This window comes from Humulus lupulus, chromosome 7 (assembly GCF_963169125.1).
Source record: "Humulus lupulus chromosome 7, drHumLupu1.1, whole genome shotgun sequence".
Lineage (NCBI taxonomy): Eukaryota > Viridiplantae > Streptophyta > Magnoliopsida > Rosales > Cannabaceae > Humulus > Humulus lupulus.
In genome coordinates this window covers 136863682-136881033 of record NC_084799.1, presented here as the reverse complement: position 1 = coordinate 136881033, position 17352 = coordinate 136863682, and the positions used below count along the sequence as shown (strand labels likewise).

Genomic DNA, 17352 nt, shown 5'->3' with positions numbered 1-17352 from the left:
ACAATAATATTCATTTGGAAAAAGGTTTTCACTAAGTACAATCATAAATGCAAAATAAACTAATAAAATAAATAAAGGAATAAACTAATCTAAAAATCAGGATCTTCTACATCCAACCCTTCATCTAGCATATCATCATCTATCTCCTCATAATCATCATTATCTTGAGCCTCAAAATGTCCTCATGGCAGATTCGTAAAGATTCTATGTTTTTGCTCATTAGTGAATTGGAATTCCATCTTAGAGGTGAACCTAAGTATGAGAAAATAATATCTCATAGCTACCGGTAATTCATCTTCATCATCTATAGTCTCCCATATTTCTTCTAAAGCTGCAATTACAGTGGGATAATTTTTTAAAAGTCTAATCACTAAAATATATTGTTCCATAGCTCTGATCATGATTTGCTTAGTGGTTTGGAGGTGCACTATCTCCCCGTGGAATAAGAGTAATCTTCGAGTGATTCTTTCTAGCACTCCTAATGTATTTCTTGGCTCTCTAATTCTTTTCAAGGCCTTAATGGCTCGGATATCCTCATAGGTCAAGGCTCCATCCATTCTTAACTGAAAACATAAGTGCTAAAACGTTAACTATACATATAAACATAATAACTATAACATAAACACTTACATTGGCGGTTAAATTCGGAGCTTGAGCGTGTGTATCAAGGAGAACTTCATGCAAATGAACCATTGCTCTGATACCAACTGTAATGACCCAACTATTTCTAGGACCTTGGACCATTAAAACTACTAGACATAGCTACTACTTTTGGAGAAAACATACATAAGAAACAATCATAACTTTATTAAAACTCCAAAATACATATTGTTCAAATTACAAAATAAGATGTAAAATATGGTATGGGTACCCATTGTTTAATAAAACATAAAACATAAACTTTGAACACTAGTTGCGGAATTAAATCAAAACATAATTTTAAAGACATAAAATAAATAACGTCATCCTCGATCAACACACAGTCTATTCAGTCCATTGATCCTTAACACACAAGCCAAGCTACCAAGCATCCTTCCGCCTACTATATTTATTTTCCTGCATCACACTGAAAATAAAGGAGCGAGCCTAATGCCCAACAAGGAAAATCTACTAAAAACATACATCGTAAATTATAAGCATAAGTCTATATCATAAAAAAAACATAATACTATAAAACATATATCATATAGGACTACAATGGTCATCATAACTTCTTGGGGCTTGTTAGCTAAGCAAGTCATATGCCCATAAATTTGTGGGGCTTGCTCTTAATGGTTCTATCTGAACCTTAGCTTATAATAAATAATATATCTAGAACCAGCAATATTAATCAAACCTTATGTTATAATTAATATTCTTAAACTATTGGTTAAACTTATAAAATCCATAATTGTTGCTATGAGTTTCCAACTAAGTCCCGGTTTGAACCAAAATCCACCGTAACTAACATACTACTAAGTAATACTCACTACTACTACTATCTAGCTAGCTAAGTAAATATTCTGGGACACTACATGAAGCTTAGAGAAGATGAGAGGAAGAGAGAGAAAGGGTCAGCTCAGTGTTTAAGTGTTTTTTGTTGTTCTATTTGTTTCCTAAGGCTTAAGTGGCTTAAGCTAATCCCGAGGCTAGGGGTACCAAAAACGTTCCCGAGGTCAAAATGGTGAAATCCCCTAGTATTTCCTCCTAAACTACCTAACTCGAAATATATCTCCAACTATAAATTTCCGTTACCTGATAACCCAATTAAATGTCAAATACCCAAAATACCCCTTTACTCACCCAAAGTCGGGTATTGGGTCCTGCTGTGACTTTCCCGCTAACTTGCTCCCTAGGATCGTCTCGTGCCGAGTAACCAACATAATAATGTTTTCCCTTACATAAATCACATATATGCACATATATATACAATTATGCCCATAACGGGCCAAATTATCAAAATTGCCCTTCTAATAAGAAACGGGCCCATATGCATATTTAATATCGCTAAACATGCACAACTAGTCATATTATCACATAATCCACATAATTACAATTAAATTTAACAAATAAATATGTAACTTCATATATTTCCATCCTAGCCCCCTAATCAAGGCCCTAAGCCTTATTAGGTAATTTTGGGACATTACAATAGGCTTGCATGTGAGTGGATTCTAAGTTTGTTTTGTGTGTTTGGTGAGTATATGAATTTTTTTGGGGATGGTTGTGATGTTTAAGTTGTGTAGATGAGGATTCTAGACTTAATTCTAAGATTGGTTGGTGTTTGGAGTATGAATTATGAATTTAGGCTTGGGGAAAACATAGGAAAAATGGTTGGTTCCTGGGTTACCGGGGCTCGCGTTGCGGCCCTGTTCTACAGGTGTCACAACCTGTGTGTGTGAAAGGGCTTGGGGAGCCCCTGAGATTGCCCAGGCGCTGTGGTCCATGTCCTTCTGTAGAGAGAGCTCTGCTCTCTGATTTGTAGTGGTATGTGGCCCTAGGGGGCGGGTCGCGGCTCAAAATGAGGAAAAAGGGGAAATTAAGGTTTTAAGCTTGGGAACCCAATTGTTAAGACTCAAGAAGGATTCTACTACCTAGTTTAGTAAAATTCCAGGTCCCGGAGGCTAAATTAATATTCTAAAGTTCTAATTTGGTTTAGGGCTTGATGGGTGGTTATTATGAATGTGTTGTGACAAGGTTTTCAACAAATCTCAGGTAGAGGACTGTGCTCGGGATCGTGGTACTCAATCAGGTCGGGACACAAGTAAGAAAACGGCTGTACCCGTAGAGCAAGGCATGGCCCTATTGTTTGTGTATAAGGGTGTGGCTCTATTGTTTATGTTTAATATATGTGTGAATATATGTGAATGTTACGTATGTTTATGAATGAATGACGAAAGTCAGGAACGGCGAAGGCCGGGAATAGAGAATGCTGAGAACGGCGAAGGCTGGGTACGGCCAGGGGTCTGGATCGGCATTGAGCACGTTGAGTGCAGGCCGCTAGGGTGAGACCCTCCAAGGGTAGTGTATCTGCCCGCTCAGTGAAGACTGCGAACCCAAGGCCTAGTAAAGAACCTGGGCCAGCGGTGGCCGCTATGTGTTTAGTCTGTTGAATGTTTTGTTATATATTGTTGGATTCATATGTGATATGTTATATATTGAGTTTTCTTGCTGGACTTCGGCTCATGGGTGCTCTATGGTGCAGGTAAGGACAAAGGAAAGATCGACCAACCATGAGTTGGAGAGCGTGAAGCGACGGGTATATGTTCGGCCTACCTGGCTGCTACAGCCAGGGTTATTTTGGGAAATGTACTGTAATGATATGCTTCATCGCTTAGGTTGACAGTAATTATATTTTTGAGTTGTAATAAATTTTCTAAAAAGTATTTTGGGATCCCAAATGTATAACTTGTACAATTTTAATGAATATCCAAATCTTTATATCCAATGTTGTCAAATGAGTATTTACGTCAATTTTAATCACAATTTTAAACCTAAAACCTCGATTAGCGAGCTAATGGCACATTTATAAATCACATGGTAACGGCTCTAAGGAAGTAGGGCGTTACAACTTGGTATCAAAGCGTGCCAAGGTTTATGGTTCCTAGAGATCGACCGAACATGTACGCTCGCTGCTAGTGACAAGCTCGACTTAGGGTTGGTTGGTATTTAATTAACTATATGCTTAATTGCTTGTTTAAGTTGCCCTATTTGCCTGAATGTATAGATAGAGCATGATGAATGTGTTGATATATGCGTGATGCTAGGGCATGGCCCCCTTGACTGTTATATGCTATGTGTGATATGTGGATGTGTTGATTGGGGCTGATTGATGAGATTGGGAGGTGGTTTTGGATGTTGCGACATCATTTATTGTAGGCATATTGTAGTAATGCCTCAGCGATCAATCAGACTCCGCAGCAACAGGGCCGAGGATTACAACTAGGGTCAAGACCCTCCACCTGCCCCATAGAATTGGAAAAAGTTGTTTGCCGAAATGGAAGCCAGACTTCATCGAACAGAAAAGGAGCTTCAACAGTTGAGGCAACAGGCCCCTCCTCGGGGTATTAGGTTACAGGTTCCACAGGCTATGGTACTAGTGCTAGCCCAGCCTGCTATGGAAAATAGGTGTCAACCCTTGTACGAGAGGTTCAGGAAACAGCATCCAACCACCTTTGAGGGTGGCCCAAACCCACTACAGGCAGAGTAGTGGATGAATATGATTTCTTCCATCCTAGATTTCATGAGGGTGGAAGGGAATGAGAGAGTGGCTTGCGCCATCTATATGTTAAGAGAAGACTCCCACATCTGGTGGGACGTTGTGTCCCAGAGGAGGGATGTGATAGTTATGACTTGGGAAGAATTCAGAATCATCTTCAACGAGAAATATTACAGTGTTGTAGTTCGAGCTGTAAAGGTCGACGAATTTGTTAATCTGACTAAAAACCGGATGACAGTTACAGAGTATGCTTTCAAGTTTGACTAGTTAGCGAAGTTCGCGCTAGGCTTGATGCCTACTGATAGTGTAACGCCCTGGATAGCCAGGACCGCTACACTATGTACTTATAAAGGTGCAGGACTTGCTAATCAAGTCATTTAGTCAAAACATGTCACTAAACCATAAATGTGCTAGGATTAAAATGGTTTTGGTCTCAAAAGATACATTTCATATATTTAAACAGATTTACATATGGGATCCCAAAAAAAAAATGTTTAAAAGTTGGTTTACAAAATTTCCACAATACAGACTACCGTCAGCCCCTCTAAGGCAAAACAGACATTTATAGCTCTTCTGTTCCTATTATCCTCTCAATCGTTGTGGCTGAGCAGCTGGTCATGTACTTCTCATAGAGCTCTCCGAGTCAGGGCAGATCAAGCTTGCCCTTGCCTTTACCTACACCACGTAGCACCCGTGAGCCAAGGCCCAGCAAGAAAACACAATATGCAACACAAACATCAATAACAGATAGTCAATTCTTTAAGCATGATCAAACACTTAATACTCCACAATAACCACTCAGAACTTGTTCATAACCAATGACGCAACTAATCACAAATAACAATTAAGTCACATAATAGTCAGGGCCGAAAACTTAGGCCGCACCCTCTGTTTACCCCACTGACTCTGGCCCGCTTAAACTGAGCTCAGTGCATAATAAGCTGTCCTCGGCTACCAGTGGCCAAGCCGCGCCCTGTGCACTAGTGTAACCCTTGGCACTCTTAGGCCATTAGTTCACTATTTACATGGCATAATACCATCCTTTCAAGCATACATATTAGGGAGCCCTTAGTCCCATTACAGTTATACAACCGGGTGCAGTTTTCTTACCTTTAGTTTTTACATTCACTGATTATGAGAGACGCTCCTCGAGCACGATCCGTTCCCGAGCCCTAGATTTAACACCTAGTCACAACCAAGGTATTGGATTCCATTAATATTCAAGGAAAGGTTTCCGGGTACAATACTAGCTTCCGAGACATCGAATTCCACAAAGCACAGTGGGGAAATCGATCCCGAGCACGCTAGGCTAGACTCCCGTGCCTAAAATCCCCAAATGTTCAAGAATGTACCTAAGGGCTGCGGCCCGCCTCTAAAACAGAGCCTAAGGCCCCCCAGCAAGCAGACACGCGCCGCGGCCCTACCCAACAGCGTCGCAGCGCTCTCCCCTAGCCGAGCCTCCCTGGCTCTCTTGCTTCGTAGGGCCATAGCGCTCTAGAACAGAGTCGCAGCCCTCCCCTTCGTGCCCATAAATCCACCATTTCTAGCATCCTAACCCCATCCAAAACCAATCGAAAGCACCCTAACTCAAAACCCACTACTCACAAAACTTTTATCATGACTCTAACAACATAATCCAACAGAAATTCAGCCTAAAAACCTACTAAAACTCCATTTTGATTCTCTGAAACCCAGCAACTCAAAACATCAAAACCAAACATGCAATACTCAAATTTAAACCTCTAAATTATGAGTTGAAGCTTACCTCTTTTGCTGAACCACTTCCTTAACAATCTCTGGGCTAAAACCCAAGCACTTATCTTCAATTCAGCCCTTAAACATCAAAATCATAATCACCTTAATATTCAGCCAAAAGCTTAGAGTTCTAACACCCAAAAACACAATTCAACTCTTACCTTAATCTTGATTGAGTGACCCTTAGTCTGAACTAAGCTAAGCCTTCATGAACTCAGCTCAAACACAGAGTTTTCCCCAGTTGATTCCCTTAGGTTTTCTGTAGTTTTCTTTGGAGAGAAAATAGAAGAGAAGAGGAGAGAAAGCATGGGTCGGTTTATGTTTTATTCCCCTGTTTTTTTATTAACTTAATCTAATCATGGCCAGTTAAGTCAATCCAGAGGCTCGAGGTACCGGAAACGTCCCCGAGGGCAAAACGATAATTTTCCCCAATATTCCCGCCTAAGCTTTCTATCCTCAAATATATCTCCATATATTTATTTCCATAACCCGATAGTCTAAATAACTACCCGATACCTAAAATACCCCTGACTTATCCAAAGTCAAATATTAAGCCCCGTTGTGACTTTTTCCCGCTAACTAGCTCCCTAGGATCGCCTCAAGTCGCACTCTACAAATCTACCCACATAATAATGGGGTTCTCACGGATATAACATTTAACCACATTTACATTCAAATAATCATACAAGCATGCCTATCATATAATCATGCATTAAATCAGTAAATTCACTCACTGATCAATTATGCCTTCCCAGCACACTAATCAAGGCCCTTAAACCATATTAGTGATTTTGGGTCGTTACAACTATCCCCTCCTACTGAGAATTTCGTCCTCAAAATTTACCTGAATAGATTGGGATACTGATCCCGCATCGCTCTCTCTAATTCCCAGGTCGCTTCCTCGACCTTGTTATTCCTCCACAACACCTTAACTAACGGAATTGTCTTATTCCGTAAAACTTTGTCCTTCCGGTCCAAAATCTGTACTGGTAGCTCTTCATAGGAAAAATCTGTCTGTAACTCCAAATCCTCATATCTAAGCACATGTGTTATATCTGAAACATACTTCTGCAACATGGAGACATGGAATACATTATGAACCCCTGACAGTGACGGTGGCAAGGCCAACCTATAAGCCACATGTCCAATCCTTTCTAAAATCTCGAAAGGTCCAACAAACCGAGGGCTCAGCTTTCCCTTTACCCCAAATCTCCTCACCCCTCTCAGTGGTGAAACTCGCAGAAACACGTGGTCCCCAACTTGGAACTCCACGTCCCTACGCTTAGGATCAGCGTAGCTTTTCTGTATACTCTGCGAAGCAAGCATTCTGGCTCGAAGCTTCTCAATAGCCTCATTGGTCTTCTGAACCATAACTGGCCCCAAATACCTTCTCTCACCCATCTCATCCCAATGAATGGGCGGTCTACACTATCTTCCATATAACATCTCATAAGGGGCCACCCCAATTGTGGACTGATAACTGTTATTATATGAGAATTCGATCAACGCAAGATACCTACTCAAAGATCCCTCGAAGTCAATCACACACGCCCTAAGCATGTCTTCCAGTATCTAGATCGTCCTCTCATACTGTCCATCAGTCTGAGGATGAAAAGTTGTGCTAAACTTCAACTGAGTCCCCATGGCTCTCTGCCGAGCTCCCCAAAACTTGGAAATAAAGATAGGGTCTCGATCAGATACAATAGACTTTGGAACCCCATGGAGATGAACTATCTCCCTCACATACAACTCTGCATATTGTTCCACTGGGTACGTCGACTTCACTTGCAAAAAATGAGCTGACTTGGTGTATCTGTCCACTATTACCCACACCAAGTCACAAAGTCCCACTGTCCTGGGTAGTCCTCCCACAAAATCCATCGTGATGTCCTTCCACTTCCACTCTGGGATACCCAAAGGCTGAAGCAATCCCGCTGGTCGCTGATGCTCAGCCTTTACCTGCTGTCATGTCAAACATCTAGACACATACTCTACCACATCCTTCTTCATCCCGGGTCATCAGTATAATGCCCGTAGATCCTGATACATCTTCGTGGTACCCAGATGAAGCGAGTATGGCGTAGTGTGAGACGCATCCAGTATCTCTCGTCCGATCCCCTCATCTACTGGAACACAAATCCGCCTCTGATATCGAAGCATACCATCTCAGAGACAGAATAAACCTTAGCTCTCCCCGCTAAAACATGCTGCCTAACTTCCTACAACTGCGCATCCACCAACTGTCCCTCCTTAATCCTCTCTAGCAGGGTCAACTGCAGGGTAATATTAGCTAACTAGCCCACCACCAATTCTATCCTTGCTCTGGTCATTTCATCTGCTAACTCCCTCGAGATCTGGGTGGAATTATATAACTGTCCTAGGCCCCTCTGGCTCAATGCATCTGCCACCACGTTGGCTTTCCCCGGGTGGTAAAGGATATCGCAGTCATAATCTTTAACCAGCTCCAACCAACGCCTCTGTCTCATGTTCAGATCCTTCTGAGTGAAGAAATATTTCCAACTCTTGTGGTCAGTGTATATCTCGCACTTCTCCCCATACAGGTAATGACGCCAAACCTTCAGTGCGAATACCACTACCGCCAGTTCCAAATCATGAGTAGGATACCACTGCTCATACTCCTTCAGCTACCGCGATGCATAGGCTATAACTTTCTCATTCTGCATCAGCACGCAGCCTAAACCCATCCTCGATGCATCACAGTAAACCACAAACTTTCCTTCCTCTGAAGGAAGACTCAACACAGGTGCAGAAATAAGTCGTCGCTTCAACTCTTGAAACTGTTCTCACACCTCTCTAACCAAGCAAACCTCTGATTCTTTCTTGTCAACTCTATCATTGGTGAAGCAATCTTTGAGAATCCCTCCACAAATTGCTTGTAATAACCTGCCAACCCAAGGAAACTCTGCACCTTCGAGGCGTTCCTTGGCCTCGGCTAATCTCTCACTGCTTCCACTTTTGTACAGATCCACCTTAATCCCTTCTGCACCAACTATAACTGATGCTCCCTTAACCTCTGTAAAACCTGTCAAAGATGTTGCTCATGCTTTGCCTCTGAATTGCAGTATACCAAGATGTCGTCGATGAAGACAATGACGAACTGATCCAAGAAGTCCTTGAACACCCTATTCATCAAATCCATAAAAGATGCAGAGGCGTTGGTCAAACCAAAAGACATGACCAAGAACTCATAGTGCCCATACCGCGTCCGAAAGGCCGTCTTCGATATATCCTCATCTTTGATCCTTAGCTAGTGATAACTAGATCGTAGATCAATCTTTGAGAACACCGTCTTTCCCTGCAGCTGATCGAACAAGTCATCAATCCTTGGTAGAGGGTACTTATTCTTGATAGTCAACTTGTTCAATTCTCTATAGTCTATACACATCCTCAGAGTCCCATCCTTCTTCTTAACAAACAACACTGGAGCGCTCCATGGTGAGTAACTAGGTCTGATGAAACCCAGATCCAAAAGCTCCTGCAACTATATCTTTAGTTCCTTTAACTCAGCGGGTGCCATTCTGTATGGTGTCCTTGATACTGATTCTGTCCCTGGTGCTAACTCAATCTCAAACTGAATCTCCCTGCGCAGTGGCAACCCTGGTAGATCCTTAGGAAATACATCCAAAAACTCACACACCAATCTGGTCTCCCCCGGCCCTGCTGGCATAACCCTGGTAGTATCCACTACACTAGCCAGAAAACCTATACATCCACCCTATAACAAGTCTCTGGCTCTCAATGCTGAAATCATGGGTACGCGGGGTCCAGACACTGCACCCACAAAAACAAAAGGATCCTTGCCCTCAGGCTCAAAAGTCACCATCTTCTTCCTACAGTCAATAGTAGCCCCATATCTGACCAACCAGTCCATCCCCAGAATCATGTCAAAATCCTCCATGTCTAACTCAATCAAATCCACCGAAAGTTCCCTGCTATCAACCATCACTGGCAGTGCCCTAATCCATCTCCTAGAAACTACCAGTTCCCCTGTTGGCAATTAAGTCCCAAACCCTGCAGTCCGATATTCACTCGGTCTACACAATCTATCAATCACTTTACTAGAAATAAAGGAATATGTAGCACCAGAGTAAATCAATACAGTAAAAGGAGAGCCAGTGCTAGAAAGCTGACCTGTAACTACCGAGGGACTAGCCTCGGCCTCTACTTGAGTCAAGGTGAATACTCGAGCTGGAGTCAAGCTATCCACCTTTCCTGCTTCACCTTTCTTCACTGTTGGGCAATCTTTCCTGAGATGCCCCACTGTTCCGCACACAAAGCAAGCCTTGGCCCGACACTCACCTAGATGGCATCTTCTACACCTTGGTCACTCTGGATAGGTCCGCCATGCCTCACCGCCACCCTGACGGCCACCCTGTCCACTCCGACCCCTCCTATCAGGACCAGCAGCGGTCGAAGTGTCAGGAGTCTTTCTCTTGAAGTCACCGGGGCCTCCGCCCCTACCTGTTCCTGAATAAGGAGGAACCACTCTGCAGCCCTCGTGCCTCAATGCACTTTCCCTCAAAATCTTGTTCTCCGCTTCCTCAGCGGTAAGAGCCTTCTCAACGGCCTGGGCATAAGTTGTTCCTCCAGGTACCGTTGTAATCATAGCATTAAGCCCCTTGATGAATCTATCTTGCCTAGCAGCATCAGTAGGCACAAGATCTGGTGCAAACTTTGCAAGCCTGTCAAATTTTAGGGCATACTCTATAGCATTCATATTGCCCTGCACCAAACCCACAAACTCATTAACTTTTGCTACCCTGACGGCAACATTATAATATTTCTGGCTGAACAAGTCCCTGAAGCCTTCCTAACTCAGAATAGTGACACCCCTGGTATGTGAAGCCGCTTCCCACCAGATGAGGGCATCCTCTCTCAACATATACGTGGCACAGGCCACTCTGTCATGTCCCTCTATCCTTATGAAATCCAGGATAGTAGTAATCATAGTCAGCCATTGCTCGGTCTTCAGTGGATCAGGTCCCCCTTCAAAGATAGGAGGTTACTGCTTCCTGAACCGTTCATATAACGGCTCCGACCTGTTCCCAACCTCCCCAGACTGTACAGCTGGTACCACTACAAGTGGTACAATAGGGGCAGCACTCCCTGATGGAGCCTGTTGTCGCAGTAGGCGAATCTATTCATCCTGGCTCTGTAATCGAGCTTGCATATCTACCATGAGTTGCTGCCAGTTCTCAGGGACTAGCGGAGGAATCTGGCCCTGATCACCACCCCCGGTCCCAGACCTAGTGCCAGCTAGTCGCGTAGATTTTGTTGGACGCATAGCTATCCAAGTCAATCTGTAATCAACGACTCGGCAATCAGACCATGATGACAGGGTAAAAATTTCCCCAAAATCCACCAATGGAACATAACCAATCACAAACAATCAACATATAGGCATTTATCCACATGCACCGGCTGCTAATAAGCATGCCCCAATCTCATCACACATTAGCTATGAAGCAAGCATTCATCCATACACAATATACAATTAATCATCCAAATATTCATTTACATGCACGGCGATGCTAATAAACATGCCTCAATATTCTCACACAACAGTCAAGGGCCAGGCCCTATCAGTATCCCATGCTCCCTATTAATCCGACAAATAGCAACAATCGCAGTTCATTCCAGGCATATAAGCATATAGACACATATACACATAACCAAACCCTGAACCGAGCTTGTCTGTAGCAGCGAATGTACATGTCTAGTCGGTCTTCAGGAACCCTTAAACCTAGGACGCTCTGATACCAAGTTGTAACGCCCTGGATAGCCAGGACCGCTACACTATTACTTATAAAGGTGTAGGACTTGCTAATCAAGTCATTTAGTCAAAACGTGTTGTGGACGCTCAATATTCCATGCCCGTAAAAGATCTCAGGCGCATGAAAAGGTCCTATGAAGGCCTAAACGCGTGTCTGAGACGCGGGACGCTCGGGCCATCGCCCTTTGGTAGCAGCCTCGCATCAACTCGTGATGCCTGAGGTCCCAGCCACATCACCCCGGTCTCGCTTGGCCATGCAACAGGTGCGCATTGACGGCCTCGCTCAGCCACGCCCCAGGCACGCGGCCCGCCTTGCACGCACCTCCGGCCTCGCTCGGCCACGCCCCAGGCGCGCGGCTCGCCTCATGCGTGTACCTCCGGCCTCGTTCGGCCACGCCCCAGGCGCGCGGCCCGCCTCGCGCGCGCATCTCCGGCCTCGCTCGGCCACGCCCCAAGCACGCGGCCCGCCTTGCGCGCGCACCTCCCGTCTCGCTCAGCCATGCCGTCAGGTGGCCATGCGGAGGAGGCCTCGCGAGGGAGTAGGAGCCACGTCGTTAGGTGGCCGTGCGGAGGAGGCCTCGCAAGGGGATAGGAGCCACGCCGTGGCCATCAAAGTCTGAGTGGCATGGGAGCCACGCCATCAATAGTCCTCCTAAGGTGGCCTCGCGAAGGGATAGGAGCCACATCGTGGCCATCAAAGTCTGAGTGGCATGGGAGCCGCGCCACCTAGGGGCTAGCGAGGAAGGCATCTCGCCTCGCGCCCTTAGACATCTGTCGAGGCCACATGCTTATTACCTATGCTCGTGGGCGACCTCGGGGTGCTTCAGGCATCTCAAGCCAAGGACCCGGGAGCCTCGCCTCATGCCACGACCATTACATGCACCAAGTGCCCCATTCCCTATACCTTGAGATCCCAATGCTTAGAGGTTCGGGTACGAGTCGAATGGAGCATACTTGTACGACCTAGTACTGAGTACGACCGTTAAGACCCTATGTGTCGAGTACGAACACCCGTACCAGTGGGGGAGTAAGACTGCTGGGATAGGAGTTCTCGCCTGTACGTCTACGGCCAGGAGTCAGAGTCGACACCACTACCACCTGCGCCACTATGTCTGTCACCACTCCTTTGACATGGGTACGGACAAGTAGTGGAGGCGTCCTCCTGACGCCTGCCCCTGTACTGGATGCAAGACCACAACCTCTGAAACCACTCTCCTGATAGAGTACTTATGTACCACTTGGTCTCCTGGACCACCATGTATCCAAGGCCATTAGAGCCTGCTATAAAAAGAACCTCTCTCCCACATGGGGGGGGTTAGAAAATTTACTGTAGCAAGTGCTTGAGAGTGAATGAAAGATTGATTTCTCCATTGTTGTTCTGTCATTATTTTTGAGTTATTGCTTAAGTTTCTACAGCTTTTTCATTGGCTATCTTTACTTGATAATTTTTTCCAACTCAACTTAGTTGACGAGTTCTCACCGTCAACAGTTTGGCGCCGTCTGTGGGAACGTTAGTTCCAAGCTACTGTTATACCATTACTTTCGGCAAGAAGAAATGCCGAGACGTTCAAAACGACTCAGGGAGCCACGGGAGGTAGAGGTCCACCTGAGCGGAGTCCAGCTGAAGGCCTCCATGAAGGAACCTCCTCCACCCGGAGACGTGGAGCCCTCGAAGGACCCTGAGGTTCACGGAGGTGATAGAGTGGCCTCGTCACCGGCCGCTCCACCTGGAGAAAGTCCTCCAAGAGCACCACCGAGAAATGATAATGAGTTCCCTCTCCCAAAACCACCGCAAGTACCGAACTCCGGCCGGCAAGACCCGGGCCCCTCTACCCGTAGGCATGATAAGCATCCCCGGGTCCATTCCGTGAGCTCGAGTTCGAAATCTCGATTCTATGAAGAGGAAATACGTGAGCTCCACCGTAAGAACCAAAGGTTGGAGACTACCTTGGAGAACATGCAAGAGGTCTTGAATGGCCTGTTCCAGGGTAAATCGAGCGTGACCTTGCCTAAGAGGAAGGAGAAAGGCCGGGAGGGGGTGGAGACCACTGTACCAGTAGATGATGGGAGAACCCGACACTCTACCAGTAACACCCCCCGAGCGAAGCAACGCGAGTATCCTGAACCACCTAAGCAGGCCCAGAAACCAACGCCAAGGACCAACGCTGCCCCTCGCAACGAGGACGAGGTCACCTCTAAAATAGCACCCTCAGATTTACGGGAAGAGCTCAATAAAAAGAGGGCAGGCAAAGGGACCACGCCCCCTATGGCGCCTCGAGAGGGCAAGGGAAAGGCAGATCTTAGCCCGTCCGCTTTGAGAGACTCTAAGCAAGAGGAGGCAGGACCTGGACACGGAAATGAGGAGCCTGCGAAGCAAGATCGTCACCGCATCAGGCGGCTAGGTCTTTGAGGAAGAATTCGACCATGAATCGCCCTTTGTGAGGGAGATTCAGGCCATCCGGCTCCCTGCCAACTTTAAGGAACCCAATATGACCCCCTACGAAGGAAACACGGATCCAAAGTACCACCTGGATGCGATTAACGATCTGATGAAACTGAGAGGGATTGGAAGTGGTGCCAGATGCCACTGCTTCGCTGTCACTTTGAAAGGACCCGCCTACAAATGGTTCAAAAGATTAAGGCCGGGGTCCATCAGGTCCTGGCAGCAGTTTTCTGACGAATTCCTCCAACAGCACCATGCCATGCGGGACTACACGATGCCAGGTACCAGCCTGGCCAACGTAAAGCAAGGGGAGAATGAGAGCCTGAAGAGCTACATTCACCGGTTCAATATGGAGGCCGCGAAAGTGGGGAGCCTAACCCGCCGAGAGTTAAAAATGGCTATTACAGCCGGAGTGCTCCCAGGAAGCAAGCTGTGGAACAACATGTTGAAGAGGGAAGTCACCGACTTAGATGACTTCAACGAGAGAGCGCAGAAGTACATTCGTGTGGAAGATGGCCACGCAAACCTGAAGGCAGGAAAGGAGGAGCCCCATGCGAAGCCCCCAGCTAACGACGGGACGAATGTAACAAAGAAGAAAAGGGCGTACAATGGGTCGAGAGATGACCAACAGAGGAAGACTAAACGGGGGAATGATCATAGGCAAGCGGCTTATACTTACTATACAAACCTCACAGATACCAGGGAGCACATTTATCTCACCAACGAAGATCGAGTTCCTTTCAAAAAGCCCCCACCAATGAGAAAGGACCGGTCCAAAAGGGATCCCAGTAGATACTGCCAGTACCATAAGGATATCGGTCACACCACGGCAGAGTGTATCCACTTGAAGGAAGAAATTGAGGAGCTCATCCGCAGGGGACACCTAGGCTGTTATGTCAGGAGAGAAAGGCCAAAGCCAGAGGACGAGCCTGCGGTACCCCAGACACAAGGGCGAGCCCCAGAAATACAGGGGGAGGTCCGAACTGTTTTCGGAGGTCCAGGATTTGGGGGGGACTCTCGGAAGGGGCGAGATAGATATGCACGAGAGGCTCGGCGAAGTCCGCCCCCCTGTGTCATGAATTTGGAACAGCGACCCCCAAAAAGCTTCAAGGGGGAAAATGACTCGATAACATTCACTGAGGAGGATGCGCGGGGGGTACACTTTCCCCACAATGATCCATTGGTGTTGACAGTTCAGTTGGCAAACATGCGCGTGCATCGAGTCCTAGTGGACAACAGGAGCTCGGTGGACATCCTATATCGCCCTGCCTTGGAAAAGATGGGACTGGGCATTCGTCATCTAAAGCCCTGCCAATCGTCCTTATACAGATTCATGCGGGATTCGGTGCAACCTTTAGGGATGATCGAGTTAGCACTCACCATGGGGGAGCAACCCCGACAGACTACAGTCATGGCAAACTTTGTCGTAGTAGATTACGCGTCGGTATTCAATGAGGTATTGGGGAGACCATCCCTAAGAGAATTGAAAGCCATAACTTCAATATAACACCTGGTTATCAAGTTCCCGACTCTAGGAGGGGTTGCTAGCATGAAAGGAGAACAGAGAGAGGCAAGGGAGTGTTACAACACCTCACTCCGCACGCCTGTAAAACCGCAGGAACCAATGGCCATGGTGATACATGAGGCGTTACGTGTGCCAGCGGGGAACCCGTAGGAGTTAGACCCTTGAGTCGTGGAAGAGTCAAGAGCGGAACCAGTGGAGGAAGTAGAGGAGGTTACAGTGACGGAAGAACCGTTAAGAAAGTTGAAGATAGGGAGAAGCCTGCAAAGTGACGTGAAGGAGGAGTTGATAAGATTTTTGAAGGATAATCTAGATGTATTTGCATGGATTCATGAGGATATGGTGGGTATAGACCCTGGTGTGATGTGCCACCATCTGAATATCTCCCCAGAAGCGAGGCCTGTTAGGCAGAAGAGGCGGGCGCTAGACCCAGAAAGGTACGCAACATTAAAAGAGGAGGTCGACAAGCTGAAGGCCAACGGGTTCATCCGTGAGTCTTTTTACCCTGTGTGGGTGTCGAACCCAGTATTCGTGCCAAAGCCAAATGGGAAATGGAAGACCTGCGTCAATTTCTCAAACCTGAATAAAGCTTGTCCTAAGGACAGCTTCCCACTTCCAAGGACAGATCAGCTAGTAGATGCGACGGTAGGACATGAATTACTGAGTTTCATGGACGCCTACTCGGGGTACAACCAGATCCCAATGAACCCAGCAGATGAAGAGCACACATTATTCATTACAGATAAAGGGCTCTACTGTTACAGAGTGATGCCCTTCAGGTTGAAGAACGCGGGTGCCACTTATCAGAGGTTGGTAAATAAGATGTTCACTAACCAGAAAGGGAGGAACATGGAGGTGTATGTGGATGATATGTTAGTGAAGACCAAGAATGCAACAGAGCTCAACAAGGACCTTGGTGAGATGTTCGACACACTTAGGAAATACCGAATGAAGTTGAATCCCGTCAAGTGCACCTTCGGTGTATCCTCAGGAAAATTCTTGGGCTTCATGGTCAATTTTAGAGGCATCGAGGCCAATCCTGATAAGATAAAGGCCCTAATAGAGATGAGCCCACCAAATAACAAGAAGGAAGTGCAATGCTTAACGGGAAGGGTGGCGGCCCTTAATAGATTTATTTCAAGGTCCATCGATAAGTGCCTCCCCTTCTTTGACATCCTCAAAGGGAGCAAAAAGTTCGCTTGGGATGAAAAATGCGAAGAGGCATTTGTCAAGCTGAAGGAGCACTTGGGGAAGCCACCCCTGTTGGCGAAACCTGAGAAGGGCGAGAGGCTATACCTATACTTGGCAGTGTCTGAGCATGCCATAAGCGCAGCCTTGGTTAAAGGGGAGAAGAAGCAGCAACAACCCGTGTACTATATCAACAAGCGTTTGGTGGACGCGGAGAACCGTTACCCAGAGATTGAAAAGTTGGCCTATGCGTTAGTGGTGGCCTCGAGGAAGTTGAGGCCCTACTTCTATTCGCACGCGATTGAAGTCCTGACAGATAGTCCCTTGAGGCAGGTTTTGCATAAACCTGAGACCTCAGGGAGGCTGATGAAATGGTCGATCGAGTTGAGTCAATTTGATATTGTGTATACCCCAAGGGGTTCCATCAATGGACAGGTGTTAGCAGACTTTAT

At 46.2% G+C, this 17352-nt stretch overlaps 1 protein-coding gene across 4 annotated transcripts in view; it reads right to left on the bottom strand.

The window, feature by feature from the left end:
- Positions 1-852: 852 nt before the first annotated feature.
- The window catches only part of LOC133788656 (probable CoA ligase CCL7), a 62671-nt gene continuing 46171 nt past the window's right edge, over positions 853-17352 (bottom strand). For 2 of the 4 annotated variants that reach the window (XR_009873315.1, XR_009873320.1), the window contains exon 9: positions 853-1056. The gene's annotated coding sequence lies outside the window, so the exon portion shown is untranslated. Of the gene's footprint in view, positions 1057-4670; positions 4874-17352 lie in introns of those variants that run through there. The other 2 variants (XR_009873321.1, XR_009873313.1) reach the window with 2 other exon arrangements.